The sequence below is a fragment of the Orycteropus afer genome, unplaced genomic scaffold, assembly GCF_000298275.1.
Source record: "Orycteropus afer afer isolate SDZICR_OR568_19922 unplaced genomic scaffold, OryAfe1.0 scaffold00421, whole genome shotgun sequence".
Lineage (NCBI taxonomy): Eukaryota > Metazoa > Chordata > Mammalia > Tubulidentata > Orycteropodidae > Orycteropus > Orycteropus afer.
In genome coordinates, this window is record NW_006922008.1 from 1,926,002 (window position 1) to 1,936,120 (window position 10,119).

The window sequence follows — 10,119 nt, forward strand, 5'->3', positions numbered from 1 at the left end:
AAATAAATAAATAAATAAAAAAGTACCCTGGTAGGAATAGATGGATAATCCCTTGAGATCCACTAAATAATAGCCAGGACTCTACTGAAAGGATGCCAGTCATCTCTTTTGCCCATTTCCCAGTGTCTGTCAATGTCTTCTGACACTAGGGAACTTTCTTCTAGTCTCACAGTGACAGAGTGGTCTGCTTCTTTCTGGGGTCTTTCTGGTCTGTTGTTATGGCATAAGTTCTATGTCCAGCATCCCTTGGGACTTCCCTTTGGCCGTAAAGATCTTATTGAGGAAGTGAATGAGGAAGTGAAAAAAGACTTCAGTAAAATGGTTATCATACTCCTTATTAGCCACAAGGCAATGAATGACAAAAAGAAAATGCCCAAGTCCAGATCTCAAAATCTACTATATAGCCACAGTGGTCAATACAGCATGATATTAGTACAGTGATGGACACATAGACAGTGGAACAGGATTGAGAGTTCAGAAATAGATCCATCCACCTGTGGACAGCCAATCTTTGACAAAGGGCTAAAACCCATTCCATGGGGAAGATACAGCCTCTTCAATAACTGGTGCTGGCAAAACTGAATATCCATTTGTAGAAAAATGAAACAAGATCCATACATCACACCATACACAAAAACAAACTCAAGATGGATCAAAGGCCTAAAAGTAAAGCCCAAAACTATAAAATTTTATCAAAGATAAAATAGAGGCAAACTTAGGGGCCCTAATTTGTGGTATAAATAGACTATCGAGTATAACCCAAAATGCACAAACAACAGAAGAGAAACTAGATGCATGGGATCTTCTAAAAATTATAATCTTATATGCATCAAAAGATTGCTCCAAAAGAGTCAAAAGAGAACCTACAGACTGGGAAAAAATCTGGCAGTTTTGGCATCAACATAACTGACAAGGGACTTATCTCTAAAATTTATAGAAAATTTCAACACCTCAACATCAAAAAGACAGATAATCCAATTTAAAAATGGGGAAAAGATATGAACACATACTTCACCAAAGAAGATATTCAGGCCGCCAATAAACACATGAAGAAATGATTTTGATCATTACTCATTCTCTCTCTCTCACTGCTGTCAAGTTGATCCTGATTCATAGCGACCCCTCCTTGGGTTTCCAAGGCAGTATCTCTAAGGAAGTAGATTGCCCAGTTTTCCTTCTGAGGAGTGGCTGGTGGATTTGAACCATCAGCCTTCTGTTTAGCAGTCAAATGCCTTTGGCACTATGCCACCAGAGCTCCTGTGCAAATCAAAACAACAAAGGGATATTATCTCCAGTAATAATAATAATAGCAAAGTTTAACAAGACAGAAAACAACAAATGCTGGTGAGGGTGTGGAGAGATTGGGACTCCTGTACACTGTTCGTGGGACTGTAAAATGGTATAACCACTGGGGAAAATGGTGAAAAAAAAAAAAAAAAAAAGATGGAAGTAGAAATACCCTTTGATACAGCAATCTCATTGCTAGGAATATATCCTAAAGAGATGCTACCCAGGACATGAATAGATATATGCACATCTATGTCCACTCCTTGGAAGGAAGGTTGGGCAATCCTACTTCCGTAGTGATACTGCTTCGGAAACCCAAGGAGGGGTCGCTATGAGTCGGGGCCGACTCGACGGCAAATAACAACAACAACAACAATGTTCATTGCAGCACTGTTTACAATAGCAAAGAGTTGGAGACAACCTAAGTGCCCATTAACAAATGGATAACCACACTATGGTACATACCCACAATGGAATACTATGCAAATTAAAAGAATCAGTGAATCACCTCATAACATGGGTAAACTTAGGGAACATTATGCTGAATGAAATAAGTCAACTACAGAAGGACAAATATTGTATGAGTCCATTATTGTAAAAAGTCAAGGAAAGGTTTACATAGGGAAAGAAATGTTCTTTGTTAGTTACCAGGGATGGGAGGGGAGGGAAAGAGAGGGAAAATGGAAAATGAATGGATAATTGAGAGACAGGTTTGATTATGGGTGTTGTTTTTGTTACGTGCCATTGAGTCCGACCGACTCATAGTGACCCCTCCTTGGGTTTCTGAGGCAGTATCACTATGGAAGTAGATTGCCTCATCTTCCTTCTGAGGAGTGGCTGGTGAGTTTGAACTGCCAGCCTTCTGGTTAGTAGTTAAGTGCCTTAGGCATTATGCTACCAGAGCTCCTTTGATATGGGTGAAGGGATTTAAAAAAGAAAGAAAGAAGATTAGCCATTAGTTGACAGTTTTTGAAGCTAAGTTGTGGTATAAGGGAGTTCATTGTACTAGTCTTTTTTTCTGTTTGACATATTTTATAATAAAAACAAAGGAAAAGCACAAGGACAAATACATTGAGATTTGCTCATGCTACAGTTCAGTTTCCTGAAAGTCTTTTCCAAGAATGGTATTCCAGGAGTTGTGATGTTCTGAACAACAAAGACAGAGCAGTCAGGAAGCTGGGGAATTCAACAGCATTAGATAAAACTGTAAAGTGGAGGCCACATCCATTTGTAAGTCATTTTACCTCAAGTCTCCTCCTAAGGAAAGGATGCTGTGTGCCCTAGTCAGAAGACAAATGGAAATCTCTTAGGCACGAGGTCAGGATCATGGTTTGGAAGAGAAATCTAAATGTCATGGGGACAGGGGCAACATCTTGATAAGTCCAGTGGGAAACATCCAGAAGATGGCTATCAGGACAAAAAGAGGAGGCGGAGGAGTCAGCGAAGTTCTGTCAGGGTCCTTGGAAGGAAGGCTGGGCGATCTATTTCTGTACTGATACCGCCTCGGAAACCCGAGGAGGGGTCACTATGAGTTGGGTCTGACTCAACAGCACGTAACAACAACAACAACAGAGAGTAGGGAGTGTTGGTGGTGTAGTGCCTGAGGCATTTGACTGCTAACCAGAAAGCTGGCAGTTCAAACCCACCAGCCACTCCCTTGGAAGGAAGACTGGGCAATCTACTTCTGTAGAGATACCGCCTCAAAAACTGAAGGAGGGGCCACTGTGAGTTGGAACTGATTCGATGGCAGTGAGTTTGGGATTTGGAGAGAGTATGGAAGAATCCCTGGTGATGCAATGGTTAAATGCTCGGCTGCTAGCCAGAAGGACAGCAGATCAAATCCACCAGCTGCTCTGGAGGAGGAAGACCTGCTGATCTGCTTCTGTAAAGATTACAGCCTGAGAAACCCTAGGGGCAGTTCTACTCGGTCCTATATTGTTGCTTTGAGTCTGAATCACCACAATAGCACAAAACAACAACAGCCACAGAGACCATGGAGACTCCTGGGTGGTGCTATTGGTTAAGAGCTGGGCTATGAACTGAAAAGTTAGTGGTTTAATCCATCCAGAGGGGCCTTGGAAGAAAGTCCTGGAGATCTACTTCCAAAAGATTGTAGCCATTGAAAACCCTGTGGAGTACAGTTCTGCTCTGACACATAGGATCCCCATGAATTGGGATTGACTTGATGGCAACTGGTTTGATGGTTTGGAGAACATGAGAACAAAGTCCTTGCATACACTAGAATTGTGTTTGGCTGCAACGTAATGGCTTAAAGAATAAAGGATTATTTGTCAGTAGAACAAGGCTTCACTTTCCTTACCATGTAGGTCTGCGCCCGTCTGCTTTTCATCTCATGATTGTGTGATGGCTGCTTTGTCCCTAGGGGATTCCTAGGAGGGAAAAGGGTAAGGAGCAAGTAGCAGTAAGTAGCACACATGCACACGCACTCGCAGTCATACACACACGCACACACACACACACACACTTACTTACTGGCTTTTCCCAGAAGAGAAAAGCTCTCCCAGGACTTCTGCTACACCTCACTGGCCAGAATTGTGTGCATAGCTCTCCAGGAAGATGGGAAATAGATTATTTTAGCTTTTCAACCTTTGTAATAGAGGAAGACAAGGAGAAATTGCTTATAAATAGCCTTTAGGTAGCTAATTCACAGTGTCTGTTCCAGCCCTCTTTTGAGAAATGCAGGAATGAACAGCCTTGACACAGAACTCAAGGTAAGGAGCCATGAGGACAGTGAAGGTCCTCAGCATGGCCCACTGGTGCTTGCCTTCTCCTGCCCCCATCAATGTCTTCACTGTCCCCCATGCCAAATATCTTCCACAGGTGCAGCCATGCCTACAGCTATTTCCAATTTTTCCTAAATCCATTTGGTTGTTTCATACCTCCATGGTTTTCCTCATGCCTTCCCCTCTGTGTAGGATGCTCTGCCCTTGCTCTGTCCTCCTCCAGTGCACATAGTAGCCATGCTATTTGTCAGACATTAGGCATTCTACAAGACAAGATTAATAGAGTCTCTTCTCTCATGAAATTTATACTTTAGTCCTCCTTTGACTTATATCTTCTGGGAATGGGCAGGACTAAGGATGGAGACCATTTCTGATTGAGTATAAACCACCTATGGAGGTAAATGTTATATGTCCATTTTCCAGATGAGGAAACTGAAGCTCAGAGATGTTAAGTGACTTACCAAGGCACAGGGCTTGAAGGTGGCAGAAGTAGAGCTTGAGCCTAGGTTTGCCTGGCTCCAAAGCCCATGTGTTGTGCTGCCTTACTGTGCTGTCTTCTTTTTTTCAAAGGACAGCACCTCATTGATACGTGAAGACTGTGGTCAGATTCTCATGAGTGTTTCTTCTCAAGGGGATGCTTCTGCATTCTGCTTGACCATTCCTATCTGAGGTGGATAGCCTCATGGGTAAGGTCTGGGTCATATTTCATTTCATATCTTTGTAACTGAGCACCTTGTCTGACATATAGTAAGAACCCAAGAAACTTGAGTTTGAATCTCAACTCCACCATGGCTATTGTTCTTGGATAATTTGCTTGACCTTTCTGCTCAGTGTCGTCTTCTATAAAGTGGGCATGTGATGGGAAAAGTTCCACTGTAATGTCTAATAAGCTCCTCAAACTCCTAATTTGGAATCAGAATGCATGAGTTTGATGGGTTCATTGCTGTGGATGGGAAAAGCTCAAGCTTGAGTTCTGGCTCCTTGATATACTTGGTCCTGTGATTCTCCATGACTTTCAGGTCTGTAAATGGGAGAAAAATACCTATTTCCAAATATTGACAGGAGATTAAAAAAAGAGCATACATTTTAATAATAAGATTAAAACAAAACAAAACAAAAACTCAATTGCTGTCGAGTCGATTCCCACTCACGATCACTCTATGTATGTCAGAGTAGAACTGAACTCCATAGAGTTTTCAATGGCTGTGATTTCTCAGAAGCAGAGCATCATGACTTTTTTCTGAGGTGCCTCTGGGTGGATTTGAACTCCCACCTTTTGGTTAGTAGCTGAGTGCTTAACTGTTCATACTGTCCAGAGCTCCAATAATGACATTGTTGTTTTTAGTTGCTGTTGAGTTTATTCCAACTCATAATGACTCCATGGTGCAGAACAAAACTGCTCCATAGGATTTTCAAGTCTGTGACCTTTTGGAAACAGATCACCAGGTCTGTCTTCTGAAGCACCTCTGGGAGTGTTCAAACTGCTAACCTTTTGGATAGCAGTCTGTGCCATTCAGGGACTCCTAATAATGGGATGAAACCAAACCCACTGTCATTGTCTCATAAAACCAAAAACCAAACTCACTGCCATAGAGTTGGTTCTGACTCATAGCGACCCCTCTTTGGGTTTCTGAGGCAGAAATTCTATGGAAGTAGATCACCCAGTCTTCCTTCCAAGGAGTGGCTGGTGGATTTGAACTGCCAGCCTTCTGGTTAGCAGTCAAATGCCTTAGGCACTATGCTACCAGAGCTCCCAGTGACCCTACAAAACATAGAACTGATCCATAGGGTTTCTAAGGTTGTAGAACTTTATGAAGCAGATTGCCACATCTGGCTAATGGGTTCGAACTGCAGACCTTTCTGTTAGCAGCCAAGTGCTTTAACCACTGCTCCACCAGGGCCCTTCAATAATAATAGCTACCTAGCTTGTGAGGCTGGCACAGGACTGGAAGTGTTTCATTCTGTTGCACATAGGGTCGCCATGAGTCAGAGATGACTCAATAGCACCTAACAACAATAAGCCCCTTACTGTGTGCTATGACCTCTGCTAAACTCCTGTCACCTATTAGCACATGAGGATTTACAATAACACAGGCAGAGATATATTAGTATCTCCATTTTTCTGGTGGAGAAACAGGCTCAGAGATGTTAAGCAGCTTGCTCAAGATTCTACAGTGATCAGGCTTGAGTTGAACAGGATGGACTCTACAGAGTGTGCTCTTAAAGAGCTACTATAAAACAAAGCCTTATAAAAGCAAGTTGTGAAATCCTAATCCAGGTGCTCAACATAGATTGAGTGATTGAATGAGTCAACAAATACATATCATTTCCATCTTTTATCCTCTCTGACATCATATCTAGCACAATGTCAGGCATATCTCAGGTACTCAATAATTGCTTATGATAAATAATAAGTAAATGAGTGAATAACTGAATGAATGGGCTTATACTCCTTTGCATCCTCCTTTTATTGTGTATAACCTATCCATTTGGCTAGCAGTCTGTGCCATTCAGGGACTCCTAATAATGAGATTAAACCAAACCCACTGTCATTGACTCAAAAACCAAAAACCAAACTCACTGCCATAGAGTTGATTCCTACTCCTAGCGACCCCTTGGGTTTCTGAGGTGGTAACTCTATGGAAGTAGAGTGGAAAGGAAAGCCAGGACGTTTAGGACAGAGCAAGCAAGCGGCAGAGGGATCCAGGTAAGGGGAGGGACCCAGGCCCCACACTCATAAGCATCAGGAAAAGTGGAGGGGAAAGGAAAGGAAAGCCAGGGGGTCCAGGACAGAGCAAACAAGCGGTAGGGATCAAAGTAAGGGGACGGTGGTGGGGGGTTTTGAACAGCCAAGGAAGACAAACTTGTCTGTCAGTTTGTTGTGCTCTGGTGGTGTGTTGCTGTGAGGCTTGAGGCTGTGCCACCAGTGTTTCAAAGGGCAGCGGGGTTGCATATGGTGCACAGGTTTCAGTGTGGCTTGCAGACTGAGACAGACCAGGAAGAAGGAAGAGGCCATCCACTTCTCAAATAATTGACCAGGGAAAACCTTATGAATAGCAGAGAAACTCTGTCTAATACAGTGCAGGAGGATGAGCCACTTAGGTTGGAAGGCTCTCAAAATATGACTGGGAAAGAGCTACATCATCAGAGTAGAACCAACCTTACTGATACGGATAAAGTAAAGCTTTCGAGACCTCCATTTGCTGATGTGACACAACTCAAATTGAGGAGAAATGGCTGTAAACATCCATTAATAATCAGAATGTGGAGTGTATGAAGTATGAATCTAGGAAAATTGGAAGCTGTCAAAAATGAAATGGAATGCATAAAGATTGATATCCTAGGCATTAGTGAGCTGAAGTGGACTGGTTTTAGCCATTTTGAATCAGACAACCATATGATCTACAATGCTGGGAATGACAATTTGAAGAGGAATGGCATATCATTCATCATCACAAAGGATATTTCAAGATCTGTCCTGAAGTACAATGCTGTCAGTGATAGGATAATATCATATGCCTACAAGGAAGACCAATTAATATGACTATTATTCAAATTTATCCACCACCAAAGCCAAAGATGGGGAAATTGAAGATTTTTATCAACTTCTGTAGTCTGAAATTGACCAAATGTGCAATCAAGATGTGTTTATCACTGGTGACTGGAATGCAAAGGTTGGCAACAAAGAAGAGTCACTGATAGTTGGAAAATTTGGCCTTGGTGACATAAATAATGCTGGAGATCACATGATAGAATTTTGCAAGACTAAAGACTTATTCATTGCAAATACCTCTTTTCAACAACACAAACGGTGGCTATACACGTGGACTTCACCAGGTGGAGTACACGGGAATCAGATTGACTGCATCTGTGGCAAGAGGTGATGGAAAAGTTTGATATCTTCAGCCAAAACCAGGCCAGGAGCTGATTGTGGAAGAGACCATCAACTACTCATATGCAATGAGTTGCAAGTTGAAAACAATTAAAACAAGTTCATGAGAGCCAAAATATGATCTTGAATATATCCCTCCTGAATTTAGAGACCATCTAAAGAATAGATTTGATGCATTGAACACCAATGACCAAACACCAGAAGAATTGTGGGATGACATCAAGAACTTCATCATAAAGAAAGCAAGAGGTCATTAAAAAGATGAGAAAAAAGGAAAAGACCAAAATGGATGGTGGAAGAGACTCTGAAGCTTGTCCTGGAGTGGAGAGTAGCCAAAGCAACTGACAGAAATTACAAGATAAAAGAGCTGAACAGAAGATTTCATAGAGCGGCTCAAGCAGACAAAGCCAATTACTATAATGAAATGTGCAAAGACTTCAAGTTAGAAAACCAAAAGGGAAGAACACACTTGGCATTTCTCAAAGTGAAAGAACTGAGGAAAATATTTAAACCTCGAGTAGCAATATTGAAAGATTCTATGGGCAAAATATTGAATGATGCAGGAAATATCAAAAGAAGATGGAAGGGAAACACAGAGTCACTGTACCAAAGAGAAATGATCAATCTTCCTCCATTTCAGGAGGTGTCATATGATCAAGAACCAATGGTATTGAAGGAGGAAGTCGAAGCTGCACTGAAGGAATTGCCAAAGAACAAGGATCCAGAAAGTGACAGAATACCCATTGAGATGTATGTTTCAACAAATGGTTGCCCCTCTGGAGGCACTCACTAGGTTATGCCAAGATACTTGGAAGACAGCTACCTGACCAACTGACTGGAAGAGATCCATATTTGTACCCATTCCAAAGAAAGGAGATACCACAAATGTGGAAATTATCAAACAATATCATTAATATCACATACAAGTAAAATCTTACGGAAGATAATTAAAAAATGGTTGCAGCAGTATATTGACAGAGAACTTCCAGAGCTGCAAGCTGGATTCAGAAGAGGATGTGGAACAAGGGATATCATTGCGGATGTCAGATGGATCTTGGCTCAAAGCAAAGAATACTGGAAAGCTGTTTACTTGTGTTTTATTGGCAATGCAAAAACATTTGATTGTGTGGATCATAACAAATTGTGGATAACACTGAAAGTACTGTGGACTGCTAAAGGAACTAAAAGATCTGTCCTGGAGGAAGTGTGGTTGGAATGTTCCTTGGAAGCAAGAGTGGCCAGACTTTGTTTCACCTACTTTGGTCATGTTATTAGAAAGGATCATTCCCTGGAGCAGGAGGTCATGCTTGATAAGGTGGAGGGTCAACTAAAGAGGGGAAGGCTCTCAACAAGATGGATTGACACAGTGGCTGCAGGAATGGGCTCAAGTATAGCAAGGATCGTGGAGCTGGCATGGGACCGGGCAGTATTTCGTTCTGCTGTGTGCATAAGTCGTTATGAGTTGAAGACAACTTGACAGTACCTAACAACAACAACAACCTATTCATTAGTTTCACCAATATTTATTGAGTGCCAATAAAAAGTGCCTATTTATTAGGAGCTAAGGGTCCCTAGATAGGTAACGCAAATGGTTTGTGCACAACTACTAACTAAAGGAGGGTGGTTTGTGCCCACCCAGCATCACCATGGAAGAATGGCCTGGTGATCACTTCTGTGAAGATTACAGCCAATATTCTTTAAAGGTTATGGAGCAGTTCTACTGTCATGAGTTGGAATTTACTCAATGGCAGTGGATTTTGTTTTGTGTTTTAATAGGTGCCTGTCATACTACTAGAGGTCATGGATAGACCCAAACTTATCTGCCTCTGAGCCTTTGCAGTTGCCTTTCCATCTTCTTACAATGCTGCTGTCTTTCCTCTTTACATGGATAACTCCTTTTCCTCCTTAAGATCCTCAAAGAGGCCTGTCTACAGTAGACTTGTCCTACTTGACCCTCAGTTACTACCCATCATGTAACCCTGATTATCACATTTATCACTTCTGAAATTATTTTCTTCACTTATTTATAAACGTTCATTATTTTATCATTTTCCCCCCACAGTATAAGTTCCATAAACTGTCTTGTCACTGTGGTGTCCTCAGGGCCTGACCTGGTGCCTGGAACATAGTAGGCACTTGATAAGTATTTGTTGGGTGAGTGAACAATAGGAACTTCTTAAATATAAGGCTATTTCC